General features: G+C 39.3%; 1 protein-coding gene across 2 annotated transcripts in view; it reads right to left on the reverse strand.

The window, feature by feature from the left end:
- Positions 1-18,162, reverse strand: part of atxn1a (ataxin 1a) — a 133,920-nt gene that overhangs the window by 32,648 nt on the left and 83,110 nt on the right. For both annotated transcript variants that reach the window (XM_036566308.1, XM_036566309.1), the window contains exon 3: positions 11,068-11,177. The gene's annotated coding sequence lies outside the window, so the exon portion shown is untranslated. The remainder of the gene's footprint in view (positions 1-11,067; positions 11,178-18,162) is intronic.

The raw sequence follows: 18,162 nt of genomic DNA on the forward strand, positions 1-18,162 counted from the left end.
AAGACAAAGGAGAGGGAAAGTAAGAGAGAAAGAGCAGAGAAATAAAGAGAGAGAAGAAGAAAGGGGATAAGAGAGAGAGAGAGAGAGAGAAAGAATAAGAGACAAATATAAAGAGAGAAAAGGAATGGGCAAAAGACCAGAGAATGAGAGAGAGAGAGAGAGAGAGAGAGAGAGAGAGAGAGGGAGAGAGAGAGGAGAGAAAGAGAGAGAGAGAGAGAGAGAGAGAGGAGAGAGAAAAGAAAGAAAAGAAGAGAGAGGGGAGAGAGAAAAAGGGAAGAGAGGGAGAGGAGAGAGAGAAAGAGAGAGAGAGAAAGAAAGAAAAAGAGAAAAATAAAGAAGGGGAGAAAGCGATAGAGACAACAACAGAGAGATTCAGAGAGAGAAAGAATGAGAGACAAATATAAAGAGAAGAGGAACGGGCAAAAGACAAATAAGAGAGAGGGAGAGAGAGAGAACAAAGAGAAAATAAAGATAAAAAAGGACGGGTGCAACAGAGAGACGCATAGACAGTGAGACAGAAAAAGAGAAAATAAAGAAAGAAAAGGAGAGGGTATGAGAAAGAGACAGAGAGAAAAAACAGAAACAGAAATAAAGAGAGAGTGAGAGAGAGAGAGAGAGAGAGAGGGAAGGAGAGATTGAGAGAGGGAGGGAGGGAGAGAGAGAGAGAGAGAGAGAGAGAGAGAGAGAGAGAGAGAGGGAGGGAGGGAGAGAGAGAGAGAGAGAGGGAGGGAGGGAGAGAGAGAGAGAGAGAGAGAGAGAGAGAGAGAGGGAGGGAGAGAGAGTTGAAAGCGTCAGTGTCGGGACCACACTGGAGGCTGTAGATCACTGGCTGTGCTTTAGGTTGATCTAAGCGCTGGATTAATAAACAGACGCGTTTGTTCTTGGACGTGACAAATCGCTTGAACGTTTTGTGCTGTTAATCATGGATCCTAAAAGGACAGCTCCTGCTGTTTCAAAAACACATGACTGATGGCTTGGTCCACACATTGTGCTAATATTCATCAATACAGTGGCCAAGCAACTGACTGCAGCACAGTCATGTGGTGTGTCATGTGTTCTTAGACAGAGACCGCTAGGATCTTATGGGCCCCCAGTGCAAAAAAAAAAAAAGAAACAGTGAATAAAAATATGACTATGTAATTTGCTTGGTCTCTCACTATTATTATGCCTCAGACAAGATGATGCTCTTACGGCACACCCACTACCATCTGACATTAACCTAAATGTCTGTATTAGACTCCCTATTTAAGATTTGAGAATCATAAATGAATATCATGTTGCAGGCTGTGAAGGATCCATTTGCAGATGCTGTGCCACAGGCTCCAGTGTGATCGCCTTCCTGTCCCCCAGTAGTTACACCACTGCCTGCCATGTCACTCCACTATGAAGTTATTTGTTGACTATATACAGCTGAGCTTAGCTGCAATGTCATAACATGAGTTCTCTTGCCAGTAGGGTCCAGCTTCCCAAAAGAAAGAAGTGAAGTACTACAGCAGTAGTAGCCACGTACTGTACCACCATAACTAAAAATTGTGTTCGGAATGGTACACTTGCTAAGTTAAACAGTGTCTGTTATGCAGTGAATGGATTGAAAGGTTACCATGGAATTAAACTAAAAGATTTATCACAGAGAACTTGAACGGCACAACAAAACGGCTGATACTTTACACACTGATCAGGCATAACATTATGACCACCTCCTTGTTTTTACGCTCATTGTCCACTTTATCAGCTCCACTTACTATATAGGTGCACTTTGTAGTTCTACAATTACAGACTGTAGTCCACTGCTGTGTCTGATCCACTCGTACCAGCACAACACACACTAACACACCACCACCACGTCAGTGTTACTGCAGTGCTGAGAATGATCCACCACCCAAGTAGTGCCTACTCTGTGAGGGTCCATGGGGGTCCTGACCACAGAAGAACAGGGTAAAAGGGGGCTAACAAAGTATGCAGAGAAACAGATGGACTACAGTCTGTAATTGTAGAACTACAAAGTGCACCTATATAGTAAGTGGAGCTGATAAAAAGGACAATGAGCATAGAAACAAGGTCATAATCTTATGCCTGATTGGTGTATAGGGCTCTACTTTTGAAATAGGTAGCGTGAGTAAAGAGTAAAGTATAGCACAATATAATGTACGAGAATACATGCGCTCATACTGCTTATCATGATGTAGTGCACAAAACCTCACTTCTCCATGATCATTCTCAAAGGTATATTGACTTAATGGACAATACTTAAGGCCCACACTAAAAATGATAAGTTGAATTGACTTCAAATGTACATCACTTTTATACAAGTTTGTCTTTTGGTTCATTTACTCAGTAATTGTACTGATATAAAATAATTAATTAAAAGGGAAAACATCCTACATTTTTCTTATATTTATTTTTTCCTGAGCTTGACTGTGATTTTATATGCTAAAAATAGCCATAATGCCATGACGTTGCGTGAGCAGCAGCTCGAAAAGATGCGGTGGCTGGCTTCACAGGTCTCGGAGGAAGCCTGTGCTAGCCTTCGCCCTCCTAGTGCTGGTGGTATAATGTGATTGGGGGAGGCCTAACTAGTGGGTGGAACTGGATTTGACTAAATTGGAGAGAAAAAAAACAGCCATAATTCATTTGTATATGACCATTTTCCAACCTTTTACTAACCCTTGGAATTAAAAGGACTGTTTATGTTACTGGTGCCTTTAAGTCTGATAAATGTAAATGTTTTGATTGGCTGCCCTGTACTGTGTATCATTCAAAAAGCAGTCTGAGCTGAAACACTCCTTTTATTTCAGCAAGAATGGACGGAGCTAAACTATACAATGGTTGTTAATGACATTTTTAATGACAAAAGCTAAAATTCAAAACAGGCTGTTTTTTAGATTAAGTTCCTTATATGAACTGCAAAGACTGAGGAGTGAATCATACGTTTTGAAACTTTAACAGTGTTTACACACTACATCAAACTCTTATTCCAAGAAAGCGAGGAAAATTTAATTTTCCATAATATAGGCCCTGTAATGTGGAAGCTATGTACACATTTGAATGATGTAAATTCAGTGTATCACTTTTTAGTGCTGTAAAGAAGCTCAACAAAGAATGGACAAAATTTAAGCAAGGCTGTAGTGTAATATGAGACTGTTGTATGTGTGAAGTCTGACTCAGCACACTGCCCATCTGACCCTGAACCAGCCTGCTGAAGGTCAGCGTGTCACCTTCCACACTGCAGCAGCACAACTCCTCACCCGCAGCCATTGTTTGCAGGGATAATATAGCGCTTAATTGGTTTTCTAAGAACTAACAAGGGCTCAGAATCATCAGAGCTCAGGATCCAATGACGGAGCAAAATGCGTCTGACATTCGCTGAAATCTGAGACAATTCAAGGGACTTTAAGGATGACAATGTTTGACCCTTTGTAATGCTGGACTGAACTGTTGTGTGGCTCAAGGATATGGCATGCAGTAAAAATAAACAATGCTTGTCTCAAGCTCAATTCATATTTACGGTATTTCTAGCACAGTTCCTAAGAACTCTTGTAGGCTGAGGGTTAAGTAGGGGCTGGTTTAAGTTCAGATAGAACTCACTGGCTTGGTTTCTGGAAACAGATGAAGCCTCCTCTTGGATTAAAACTGGAATTCTCCATTGTAAATACTTGTCGTGCAGAACTAGACATCATCTGGATCCATGCATCTTGCCCTTGATGTACTTTATAAATATAGCTATAAAACAGATTAAATTTATTTATGCGTACTACTGTTCAAAAGTTTGGATGCACTACTTAAAAGTCTGGAATTGATATTTTCAATAATATTAAACCAATTGTAAATATAAATGTAAATATAAATATAAACGTTTAAAATGATTCTAACATTCTAGCTAGGACACTGTGAAAAAAACAACATAAGGAAATTTGGTAATGCTTTACTGAAGGGCAGCATTCATAAGACTACATGACACCTATGTACAGAGGAGGGTTATTCCAATGAGTGTCGATTGTCATAACACTAGCTGAAGAGAAATGACATCAAAATGGACAACAGCAACCCTTTATGACATCTGACGCTGGTTAGAATAACCCTTTATAAAAGTTTATGTAGCTTTACGTCAATTATCATGAATTGTCTTCTGTAGGTGTTGTGTAGCTTTATGAATGCTACCAAAAATGGAACTGGATCATCTAAAAAATGGACAGAGTTGTAGACAAAGAAAGATGTATAGCTTCGTGGATGAAGTTATAATAAGGTTAATATCCAGAAGCCTCATACTCTCAAAGGGGTAATCAAAACGGGAGGGAGATAATTTGACAAAACAATATTATAAATAGGTAATAACAGTATATAATATACTATTTCATAACTTCTTGCTGTTCCAAAAACATCTGAAGTATCAAATGAAACTTACTTTTGTTTTTTTACAACATACAACATTTAGAGTGTGGTAGTTTATTATATTTCAATCTACACTACATACTTTATATAAAATAACAGATTCCAAATGTTTCAGTAGTGCTGCATGTGTGTAATTCAGAGATCCTTCCTGTCTTGTACCTAACGGGATTGGAACTGGAAGTGATGGAAAGATTTTGTACTGGATCAGTATACATGGAAAGATACCAGTACACAGACCGCTGCATCATTTGTGTAATAAGGACAGAAACAGTTTCTTGTGTTTTGGTATATCGCTAAAGAACATGGAACTGCAAAGGTTTAAGCACTCATTAAACCAAATCTAAAAGCCACAATGGTTTATATCTAACAGCAACCTTATGGAAAGCATTAAGTCAATTTCCGTTACTGATATATTTTCACCACGGCCAGATGTGAGGTGGCTGAAGGTGAGTTTAGCCAACAGTGCGATGCCACATCAGTCTGGAAGCTAAAGCTGCTAGCCAGGTCTGCCAGAGACTTCAGAGGAAATTCCAACTCTCTGATGTGCTCTGGGTGGTCCGTTCCACAGGGGAAGAGAAGGGCCGCAACTGAAAAATACTGGATGATTCACAGATCCTTCCTTTCTGAGGAACACGTACTCTAAACTGTGGGTTTTGCAATGAAAGAGATGAAAGGAAAACATTAAGATAGTGTGAAAGATGGTGTAGGAGTAAGAGTAGGAGTAAAGTACTGGAAAGTACAACGTTGGCATCACGCTAATGATACAAAATATGAATATGAGTGAGAACTGCTTGAAATAAGCTGGGGTCATGTTTATAAAACATCTACTTTTATGAAAATAGAAGCGCTGGTCCTGGATCAGCTTTTGACTTTCATGTTCACATTGAAAAAGGCCAGTTGTAGGTCAGTTCTCTTACTCTGAGGATCTTTATGCATATAGGCCCAGATTTTAAAGTAACAGAAGTGCACGCAAAGTACTGGGAAGTACTATGTAGGCATCATGTTAATGATGCAACATGAATACGTGTCAAAACTACTTAAATAGTCAATGCACTGATACATAGTTGAATAGTTTATACATTGATATACATATTAAAATAGACAATGCACTGATACATAGTTGAATAGTTTCTACATTGATATACATATTATTATAAGTAACAGCCAGTAATAGGCCTTGACTGGAAACTCTGTAGGCTACATCTGCAGCTGCACTCCTGCAGTTATGCTCCAGCCTTTTGCCAGAAAAAGGGGTTCTCAGAGGTCATGCCTTTTATTGGCCTGTCTGCTTTCTCCGAATTTCATCGAGAGCCAGCAACTAACTCAACAGATTCGCAAAGCCAGTTCCTCTGACCTCCTTTTAATGCTCCATAACCTATGGCTTATAAACAGTTCCAGTGAATGGGGCAATGTGCTAAGGAAAGTGTTTATGGCGGTGGTGTGTGTGTCAGACTGTGGTAACTCTGGGTACAACAAGAACTCTGACCTGGCACCCTACTCCAGAACACCAGTCACTAGCCAGAGTATTAGGGTGGCCAGGTCCTGGCAAAATACTTCCCTAAAAGCCACAAAAGATGGCCTGGAATATGACCAAAATGGCCAAAAGCAAGTCAAAAATCTGAATTAAATGCAGAGGTTTTCAGTGAAAATTAAATATTATGTACAGTACAGTACAGTTTAGAGAACCACCCTCTATTTAACAATTCCAGTTAAAACAGCCATTAAGTAAAATTTTTTTCTATATCTTTTTTTTTTAAGAGATTTATCTGTGGGATGTGCAGCTGTCAAGAATCCGTTACTGAGAAAAGGAAATGGCTGGCATTCTCAGAACAATGAACTGGCCAGCCTAGAGCTCAGATCTCACTAAATGTGTTTGAGATTATTTGGACCATAAAAAGCAGAAAATGCAACCAACCTCTAAAGCTCAACTTTGGAAGTGTGAAAAAATATTCCTGCAGATGTCTTGTACTGACTTGTACTTAACGGTTGTGTTGACTGGGAATGAAATAAATAAAGGGCAGTCTCTGACTTTACAATAAAACCGATCTCTAGTTCCCACTCATTCTAAAACAGAAACGGTCCTCCGCAGTGTAGATACTTTGTCTGCGGATGCACTTACCCCTTACTTACCATATAGCTTGTGTTCATAGCTCTTTTTGAGCGTTCTGGTTTAAAATAAAAATATTATGTGAACTAGCTCAAAAAGCCTTTTTTCCAACTTGGTTTCTAAACTAGCTCAAACTGGCATTAAAACCACAAACCTGGCAACCCTGCTGAGTATACACAACAGGTGTCTGCTTCACTGCCTGATAAAGTACTGTGTGTGTGTGTGTGTGTCTGTGTGAGTGGGTGTGTGTGTGAGGGCTCATGTTAGAAAGACGAAGTACAGAAGCGAAATGCTTGTGTGGAGTTCCACAACAATGCCCTCTCTCTCTTTCTCTCACTCTCTCGCTCTCTCTCTAGAAAGCCCTTCACCGAGAGCAGTGAGCAGCCGCATAGCTTTAAGTGGTGAGGGAGAGAAAGAGTGAGGCACAATGGAATGCCTCTACTCACCCTGCCAAGAACACTTTTCCCATGCAGCGGAGAGCCAAGACTTCCCTCAGCCAGCCAAGAATAGCACCGCTGTCCTAACACACCCACCGAGGCCTAGACACACACACACACACACACACACACACGCATACACACACATCCCTCATGTCTGGAGTATCAGGGCCCCTTAAAGGACTACGGGGTGCTTTCCATAAGCTATAAATGAAAGACCTACATTTTAAAAAGGCAGGTGGGCAGTGCAGACTACCAGAAAAAGATCAATTTCATATGAGCTGATATGAGTTATGAGTTAACAGATGGCTTGCTGAAAGTTGTCATGAGCCCAATGCACTTGAACTTGAAAGTTCCAGTCATAAATTTTCTCCCAAGATTTGCTTCCAAGCAGCCAAATAGGGATCAGGGTAAACACATACTGCTGAGTTTTACTGGGTGCTGTATACGAGTGGGAGCAAAAAATATGACATCATGATTCTTCAAGACATTTTCATGATGCACAGTATGTAGCATAATATTTAATTATTTTGAGAAGTGTAAATAAATTTGAATGCACCATTAAAATGGTAGTGCTACATATAAAAACTGAGTGCCATCGCAAAAATAATGTATTTAAAGCTGCACTCTTCTTCAGGTGAAAAAAGCACGCTAAAATACACACCTGTTTTTGTGAGTCACACTGTAAAGCCTGAAATATTCTTTTCTTATAATATAATCTTTGGAGTTTTCAGAACACGTCATACACCTTTACGTATTAACTTGACATGCACAGGCTCAAACAGACAGTCCGGCTCAATGTTTAGGTCTAAAATGCAAAATCAGCATTATACTGATGAACATGTAAAACAATAGTGGACAATTCAGTTACATACTTTCGTTTTGACTGAGTTCTTTTTGACCAGTCTCATACTCACTCTCAATCATCAGATTCATCCACTCAGGGAAGGATTTTAAAGCCCAACCAATGTTACAAAATGTTCTTCCATACATTCTTCAACCTGCAATTACATATTTCCACCAGAGAGGTGGAATCCCCAAATCCCCAAATCTTACACAGTGTAGCTTTAAGAAGGAACAGAAGAACAGTTGGTAAAAAATAAACAAATAAAATTATATAATAACATAATGAGCTGAAATCCACTGGTTATTGTTGTTTACAGTTTCTCTATAATTGGTTTAAATATGCCTTTTATATGATGTATGCAGTTGTTCAGTGCTCTGGATGTACTCGCAATATCCTTAGAAAGGCACCCTGTAACGTAATTTATCTCCATAACAATAACATCCTCACAAAGGCCACCACTAGTGCAGTAGCACCCCTGTTGATGGTGTCCCTGTTAACGCAGTTGCAAATCTGCTCTGCTGATCGCCCTGATTGCTGATTGGGGCTTACAGATTACAACCTTTCATTCTATTTCTGGTCTGAAATGTAACTCACTGTATTCCGGGAACATGCCAGCTAGCACAACACAAAGGCCCAACTCTCCATCTCTTACAGAAAGGGCCACAACAACAAATAAACAAATACAGCCACAAACTGGAAAAAGCAAGATATACAATTATTTGCTGATTCTGGAAAACACTTTTGTCAAATGAAATGATGTATGCATTGTTTTGTCAGCCTCACATGTCATTGCACAACTCAATGTTTACTATCCGGTGTCGACCAGAGGAGGATGGGTTCCCCTTCTGAGTCTTGGTTCCTCTCAAGGTTTCTTCCTGTTTCTCTTAGGGAGTTTTTTCTTGCCACTGTCGCCACTGGCTTGCTCTTGGGGGCTTGGACCCGGATTTCTTTCTGTAATGCTGATTTCTTTGTAAAGCTGCTTTGTGACAACACCTGTTGTAAAAAGTGCTATAGAAATAAACTTTGCTTGCTGCTTGCTTGTATCTCCAAGGTACTTGTAAGTAAATTGTAATTGATGTAAATGAACCCATTTAATCTCACCTGTTTCCTGTTTTCTACTGAACTGTTAACTATAAATGAAAATACATGCTGTCTTGATTTCATATGAACAATATATGTGGGTGGTATGAATGGTTACATTTACAGAACCATTTACTTCTAACATGCACCTGAGAAAGATGATGTCTGCATTGAAGCTCCAAAAAAAGGAAGCAAGTAAAACATATTAGAATGTTGCTACAACAACTATATTTGGTACACAAAATCTTTAAAGGGTCTATTATTTATGTTTTAATAAGACTGTACTGACACATTTATGTCATGCTCACAGAAGATGGAAACGTGAACAGTCACAGTTCTGACTGGTGGGAGCCTCTCACAGAGGCTCAGTTAGTGGCTTCATACTAACTATGAGCATTTTTTCCACATAGCTGGACTTTGCCTGACATTTTGGACATGTTAACTCAATAGAGACAGCACGCAACATTTCCTTTATTATACCAGTATGCTGCCTTATTTTTTACATGGTTCACTGTTTTTCATTTTTTTTTTTTTATCTCTTGTGTAACTGATAAACTGATGCAACTTTTGACTCTGTGACAAAGAATAAAACTTCTATATTCACAAGTGTTTATGAATGTTGATGCAGTTTGTGTCATGGAGCTGTCTAATAACTACAATTCATGTACATTCACATAGAAAAAAATGGGATTAAATTGGTTAATATTTCATAATTTATGAACCACTTCTATTAGTCCATTCTTCATGAAATCATCACACAATGTAAAGGGTAGCTGCCATTTTTAAATGGTATAAAATAATTTAAAAAGGATACATAATGAGAATATATAATGAATATTTTGTGACGCTGGTGAAAATTTATCAGCCTAATCAGCTCACACTTATTTATCATCAAAAGCACCAGCCTGCACACTCAAACCCAGCTTGAGCTCAGAGAATGTGGTCTGGTGGTAACTTCAACTATACTGCCTTTCAAAGTGCTCCCGACCGCTCCCACACTCAAACGTCAGTAGGGGGCAGCCTTGTGATTCTCTCACCACAACCAATCAACACCCAGCCAGAAGAGAGAAGAAAGTGATACAAACACACATAATTAACTGCACAACTCACTAAGATTAATAAACAAACTCAACGATTTGTTTACCTGACATGTACTAGACTATTCTACCAGCACTGATAAACTCCTCAGCTAATAGAGAAGTGCCAATTAAAACCATCCAATAATAAAATCTATAAAAATAACAGTCCTTTCTTCTTGTTATTTTGTTGGTGACCAGCCGAATAAGAAACAAGAGCCTTAATGAAGGGACTGCTCTCGCTTCCCAGTATGCTATGAATAAAATGACCTCAGTGACCGGCTTACATCACCTGCATAAAAATATACGAACCATTTGCATGATTCATGGACCATTCCTTTAAAAGATGAAGCGAAAGAGTTATGAAAGCAGGGCTTTTTAAATGGATCTATGTGGAAAGACTAATCTGAGCGCATGTGCTCAGTGGCAAGCAGAGTGTGTGTGTGTGTGTTTGCACGCATACAATCCTATACGCAGGATTCAGATGTTACAACACTGGATAAGAGGAAGCTGATGCGATGCTTGCCCCACAGCCACAGGGTATGTGTATGTGTGCTCTGTTTCCTCTATACAGTAAGTGTGAATCATAAAAGGTGCGCTCTCCTCGCCACAGGAAGAGACAGGCTGGATTTTCCTGGAGGTGTTTTGTGAAAGTGGTCTGGACCCAGGTTGTGGGCGCACACTGCTGTTTGGTAAACAATAGCTCTGTTGCCAGGCAGACCCGCACATCTCCTACACCAATCAGGGCTCGCCATGGAAGGGCAGCGCGGTTAGCGCTCTACTAGCGAGGCATGATTTCTACAGTAGCTCCTGCATGTAGCTTCACGCTACCCTAAAACCAAATCACGTTGCCTCAGCGTAAGTGGAGTAAATGCACACATAACAAATACGAACATGCTTCATTAGCACAATTGCACCTTGTAGGCCAAATTACTCATTAAACAGCTGCTCTGTGCTCTGATATTCTAATGTACAGGAATCTGATTTGTTCTGATTTATGGGCTAAGCTAGGGGGCCTTAAGACATCAGTGGGCGGGAAGAGAACAACCATTACAGCTGTCAAAGACAAACAGATTAGAGGTGACAGAGATGTGTGTGTGGTGCGCGTGTGTTTCGTAAATCCTATCATACCTCATTCAGTTCAGCTCCTGTGTTCTCCCTCCAGTTTGTCAGCGTGTGCAGAAGCCCATGGGGGTCCTTACAATCCACCACAGCACGTGTTCTCAGACTTCCAGCTCGGCCTGTACACACACACACACACACACACAAACATTTGTTTTTATACTATGTCAGGACAGAGGGAAAATACATGCTGTATGTCACTTTAAAGGAGAAGTAAAACGTAACTTTAAAGGAGAAGGAGAAAACATTCTGAACATTAATATACAATAATGTAACAAGATTTTACTTCTGTCCATTCGTCATGAAAAATTCATACCATATTAATTGCAGCATTAATTTTGAGACGGTGTAAAATAAATAAATACATAATGAATTTTAAAAAAAGTTTGATATGACAATGACCATATGTAACTGCCTATATGTAATCAAGCAATAAGTTTCGATGTTTCGAGTTCGATGCTTTACAGTGATTTTATCACAGGAAGAACTTTCAGTCACTCATCACTGCATATTGCAGTCATTTCTATCTTTCAATTCCTGTGGAGCGAGACTTAAGTGAGATCATTGATTTTGAATGCGCATGTGTGTATCTAGTTGGTTGCTATTAGCATGTAGCTTGAAGCCAGTTTTAAACTGTGTAGCATCACAAGTGGCAAGATAAACCACTCCCAAACTGATTGTATAATATATATATATATGTATATATTCTTCATTTTATACAGCGACAGTGTTGGAAAAAGTGGCCTACATTCACTAAAAAAAAAAAAAAGAAATTTTTCCCCATGAAGCGTGAACGCTGCATAAAAGAACCCAAGTCTGCATTTGTGTTTTCTCACTATGAATAATGTGTATCATAATGTTTGCAGCAGTTGACAAAGATACAAAGTTAAACCAAACAAGGAGCTGAAACTCAAGTGTGTCAGTAATTGAGCAAAGGAACTTAATGGAGCGATCACCAGCATTATCTTGGAGCGAGGCAGGCATATTTCTGTCCTGAAAATCTAGGAAAACAAACAAGCAAACATCATAAACACAATTAATTCAGTGATCCAGTGCCAGCTGCCAATGCTTTCTCCACAAACGAGACTTTGAATTCCTATCAGTGGCCTGAGGCAGGGTGCTAAGCAAGCGCGAAGTGACGAGCAGACATGATCAACGTGAGCCCACATCAAACAGCCTCAGCTCAGAATACATTCCAAGACACACAGATGTACACCAGAGATTTGGTAGCACACACTCTCTGACACCGTCTCTGATACTTTTGATAAGTGTCTCATCTGCAGACACACACAGCCCCGTTCGGATCAAAGAATGCAACAGTGACACAGTAACTAGACAACACGCGGCTCTGCGGCTGCTCTGGGATCAGCCTCTAACTCTGCAGCCCACAAGCTTGTTAGTGCTAATCTGACATCAGGATCTGCTCAAGCAAACCTGATTTGAACAAAATGAATGACAAATAAAGACACATGCCCAAGTCTATCTGTACTGCAGCAGTAACCACAGTTCAGCCTTAAAGCGATAGCTCGGTCAAAAAAGCACACAGTTTTCCCTCTTCAAATGCAGACAAACAGCCGAGATATGTTTGTAGTTTAGTTTTGCGCTACATGCTAATGTAACAAGTAATGGAAATTTATTTCAACCAGGTGGGTATTGTGCAATGCACAAATCACATTCAAGCAGATGTTTCTTAGAAGTAGTTTCTGAGACTGTATGATATACGGTTACATATGACATTTTTCTGCAAATTTTAGTGCACAATTTCTTTCTATTTCTATTCTTTCTAACAAGTTGACAAGTGTTTGAACTTCTGCATACACCTGTGTATAAAATGCACAAAAAACAACCAGAAAATTCAACCTTCAAGATGGCAGCTACTACTGTTTTTGGCTATGTAACATACTTTTATCCATTTTTAGATAACCGTATCACATTAATCTCAGAGCAGGCTGCGTGACCTTCTGTCCACTCTCTGAATCCGGCCCACGTCTCGCTTTAGTATTCTGGAGGAGTGCGCACTGAGCTCAGAGTGACCACTGGAGCAGAGCTTGCAGTGTGAGGAAGCCAAAGCAGCCTCTATAACACATATTTCTGGGGCACCATGCGAGAGACAAACTGTTGCTTTCAGAGGCCTAGGAAGATCAATACAGGTTCCTTACATGAGCAGGGCCTGTATAAAGCCCCCAGTGGAACACAGTGGAAAAAGACCTGATTTCATTTGTTAAAAGTGTCAAAGGAAGGTAGAGGAGAAGGGAAGAGGAAACTAATGAGTAAGGTTAACAGGTTAACCTTAAATGTTAAATGTTCTATATTTTTCTTGGATTTAACCCGAAATCAAAATGAACCGTTTTAGGTTGGCTTCATTACACTTGGTAGGATCGTGAACCCTATATGTGAATGGTGCGCTTGTGCATTTGGGGCCAACTGCATGTGCCGTTTTCGTGCAGTGATTGTTCATACATGCTGTTTCCCATAAGAAATGAATGGCAGAATGTTGAGAAAGTTCAAACTGCCAGAAATGATGTTATAAGGGATGTCCGACACATGCCCCTCACAGACATTACACACATACTCACATATATACACACATTAATAACCACCTGGGATATCATAGCAATGGCCTAGCAACACCTTAACAACCACCTTGGATTCCATAGCAATAGACTAGCAACATCTTAGCAACCACCTGGGACACCAAAAAAATGGCCTAGCAATAGCTTAGCAACCACCTAGGATTTCATAGTAGTGGCTTTGTTAAGCCCTTTCTAGTTAGCTTGTCAATTCATGTCCTTTAACCCCTTAAAATCCCAGGCGTATTACATACTAAGGCTTATTATTCAGTAACTACAAGGGCTTCAATGCAAACTGGTTGAGCTATTCCTAGGTTATAGAAGTGGCTAATAAAACTGTGTTGGGCATTTAAGGGGTTAAACGTGTCATATTAAGCTTAGTTAATCACATCATACATCAAGTAAAAGACAAATTCTGTAATCTTCCATCAAAATGTAATGACTTTTGGCCTCTTCTAAAATGTCTTTTGAGTTTTGTTTATGTCACCATACACCACCACACAGGGAAAATATTAACCAATAATATCATGTTTCACTTGCCCCTCCCACCAACCCCATCTATCATTGAGTGACAACGTTCAGCCAGCTCAGTGACCCTCCCTGATATTTTGTTTTACTTGGAAATACCTCACGGTACAGAAGGAAAATGTGTTTTATGTGATTTCCAGTTCACACTGACTCACGTTGACTTTTCCCCTCCTGAAGGCTACTTATTATGTTTGTATTTTTTCATGTACCAAAAACAGTCGTAATTCATTTTTGCATGACTCTGTTCAGCCCCTCTCAGGCTGATTTTATCATCATGCCTTTAAGTTTAAAACACATAAATGATCTTCTGAATGTTCTGATGGGCTGAGCTCTTCACAAGTGAAAACGAGGCACATCACATTCAAAAAGCAGTTCAGGCTGAAATGCATGGAACAAACACTTAATACGGACTGGAAAAAATAAACTTCAGCCACTCCTTTTGGATGTCTGAATCCTTTGCTAGGCAGCAATGATACATTTACATCCCAACAGTTTTCAATTTTCCATGATATAGGCCCTTTAAGGATTGGGGTGGACACACTGCAGCTCGATATTGTGCTCCAGATCTGCAGGAGTGTATGCATCATTTTTAGTGGACATATAATCAAAGTCATCTGTTCTGAACATTGCTATGGGGACGACTCCATGTGGTTATGTATGGGAAAATCCTTACGCCACGTTCTACTGATCAATGCATAACCAAGCATGATGCTGTGACCTTCATTTCTGAAAAGCTGCTTAGTAATCAGTGCTGCAGAGAGTTCCATCCTGGTTCCAGTAATTTGCAGAAAGAAAATCCATTTCCTGTTCTCCTCCTGCTGAACTAGACCTGACTAAATTGGGCCTGACTCTGGTGTTAATGTACTGTGAAACCAGGCATGGCATTGAAAGGACAGGCAATGCCCGACGCCTTTTGAATTCCTTCGCAGGTTTTCTCTGTACCAAGCTGTAGCTCAGACCGCAAGCAATAAACAGGACCAGTATAAACTTGCTCATTCTTTTTAGGTGCAATGGTTCAGTCTGACACTTTCATTTTGCCACTGCATCGAATGGCACTCCTCTGAAAGTAACTCTTAGCTGCTGGAGACCACTAACAGAGCCAGTTTCTCCACTAAGTAAACACATTTCTATAACTGTGAGCATTCAACTGTTCACTCCAGGGCTGAGGGTAAGAAGCAGAACAGAGTGAAATTCAAAAATTTAAAAATGGAATGAAACACACATCCAAGCACATTAATGCAGTGAACAGAAGAATGACAGTTAAGAATATTATCTTCAAACTTTTTTATTAAAACTGCCATGAAACTATGTATTTTTTATTATAAAAATGACTATTTATTCCAGAGTTGTTTTTTTAGTATTTCTTTTAAACACTAGGGGCATCATTTATAAAATATCTGTATATGCAGATTTGATCTTAAAAAAGATTGTACGTAAAAAATCACTTTTAGTGAATGTAACATAAGTAACAGAAGTTTCAAACCTGACAAAGGTTTCACAGTGTCAGTGTCAATGGGCTACATGCATTAAAGTGCATGTACAAAGATTCATGAACATGTGCTTTTGTAAATCATTCAATGGCAAATAATGAGAATTTATCCTAAGAAGAACAAATCTCAAATGAAATTCATGCAGCTTTTATAAACAAGGCCCCAATACTTTACTACAATCCTAATGAAATATTCTATTTTTAGCACCACTGGGTTTCTCTAAACTATTTCAAGCTATTTTCCTAAATGCTGACAATGTGGAACAGCTAGAATCAATTCTGCAGTGATTATTTCACAGTGATTATAACACAATTGGAATTGTTCATAAGAATATACCTTTTGTGTATAAAATATTTAAAAAATACTCATATTTTTAAAGATATTCAAAATAGCATGAGCAAAAGCATCTGATTTAAGCATGGCATTTTTTTAAACTGCAATGCATAAAGGGATATATTATATGCACGATTCTACCAAATTAGTTCAACGGAAAACTATTAGAAAAACAGCAATGAAGTATTCAGCCCTCCGATATTTTCAAGCATTATGTTATGATGTATTTAAATTCAAGACATTAATTGAGATTGTAATAAGGCAAAAATAGACAACATGTCCCTAAATGTCAGCTTGTGGAAATAATACTTTTTCTTTTGCATTTTTTTTAGATCTTTTTGAGTTAAAAAAAAAGTTGAAAAATGTACATGTATCTTGAGTTTAATTTTTAAATGTAAAACTTTATAAAGATTCCATGTCATTACTGAAAGTCAGAATTTTAGTCCATAGGCAGGGCCTTATTTTAGCCTCACCCCAGACTGCATCCCTGTCCCTTGTGGCCACATGGTGAGCAGTTAGATCCCAAAGTAAATGTGTCCCAAAGTCTGAAAATCAGTCTGTAACATTTAGAATTGTCATTACCAAAACACACATTTTCTGCAATAAAGTAAACATTTTTGTGTCTGAATGAAAAATATTATGGTTTGATGTGTTTGCTAGTCATGTACTGGCTGGAGTTTTTTTATTAAAATTTTTATTTCTACTAAACTTCTGTAGCTTCCTCTCACAGCTGAAGTACTTGAACTTGGGGAAAGTTCCAGCACTCTCTGATCTGCTCAGCAACAGAACATGCCACTGTGTGCACTCTGAAGAGTTGCTGTGTACGTGGACGCTGCTACGGATTTCTGCTGGTTTCTGCAAGTTTGGTGTGGAGGCCTAGTGCCCAGGCCTGCGTTCCCTCATAATGAGTGTCTGATTTCAGCTGGCCAGAGCCCGGCATGTTCCAGGCCTGACGGATCGTCTGACAGATGGCCTGGGCAGAAAAATGCCCGACTCCCTGTTTTTTTTTATTTTTTATTATTATTCTCAGGCATTCAACTCCAACTGGCCAGGCCGCAGTAACATACCTCAGAAATCTCCACAATACCTCAGGCCTGCCCTGCTTCAAATTCCACTCAGTCTACAGAGGTCCCAGTGCGCACGTTTAGAATGCAGACAGTTTTGTTACTTTAGGAGCCTCAAGACTGGAGTAATGTCTTTTATGGCACAGATTTGGTTCCAATTTATGAGCAGACCTGGGGCTTGAGGTGTAATTGAAAATGGAAGTGACACTGAAAAATGTTCTATATAAAATGAGAGTATTTCTCCCTCTGTCCCACTCTTCATGTAAATTGCTCTATCGGCATAAATGAAATGGAATCAAGACGGACCATGCCACATCACTCAACTCTAAACCGCTCTGATGTGAGCGGATCTCCAAAATAACTCCACAATAGAATACACAAGCTTTAACAAGGACATCCAAAAGGTGGAAGACACACACACACACACACACACACACACACACACACATACATACATACATACATACATACACACACACAAGAGCCACTCAAAGGTTTGGAATCACTTGTCATGTTAATAATTGCTGTTATAACAAGTAATGCAGTGTAGATTGAAACACTATAAGCCAAGACACCAGAATCAATCTTAAAAAAAAAAATGTGAACATGAACAAGTTATTCCAAATAACTTCAAGCTGTTCATACAGTGCTTTCAAATTTTTGAGTGGCAGTGAACAGTACTGGGCAAAAGTCAGATCAGCATTTGTATATTTAATGTCCAGTCAAAACAGCCATTAAGTACAAGTTTATTTTTTAGAATGTCTGAGGAGATATAGGATAATCCACTTAGACTAAACTAAGTCAAATGAAAATATTATTAAAAGACACATAGAAACTGGGAATTCTAAGAGCTGTGGAAGTCCTGGTAGACCACCAAAACTGTACTTAAAGCTGCGTCACTGTACTGTACAAAAGCAGAAAATGCAACCAACTTCTGAGACTGAACTCTTGGGAGTGTGGAGGTGTGGAAAAATATCCTTGCAGATTTCTTTGAAAAACTGGAAGCAAGTCTCTCAATAAGAATGGAAGCTGTAAGAGAGACAAAGAGTGGACACACTAAATACTGAAAAATGTGATATTATATTTATTTGTTGAGGCGTTTACGTAATTTTCTGTATT

Source organism: Colossoma macropomum, unplaced genomic scaffold, assembly GCF_904425465.1.
Source record: "Colossoma macropomum unplaced genomic scaffold, Colossoma_macropomum, whole genome shotgun sequence".
NCBI lineage: Eukaryota > Metazoa > Chordata > Actinopteri > Characiformes > Serrasalmidae > Colossoma > Colossoma macropomum.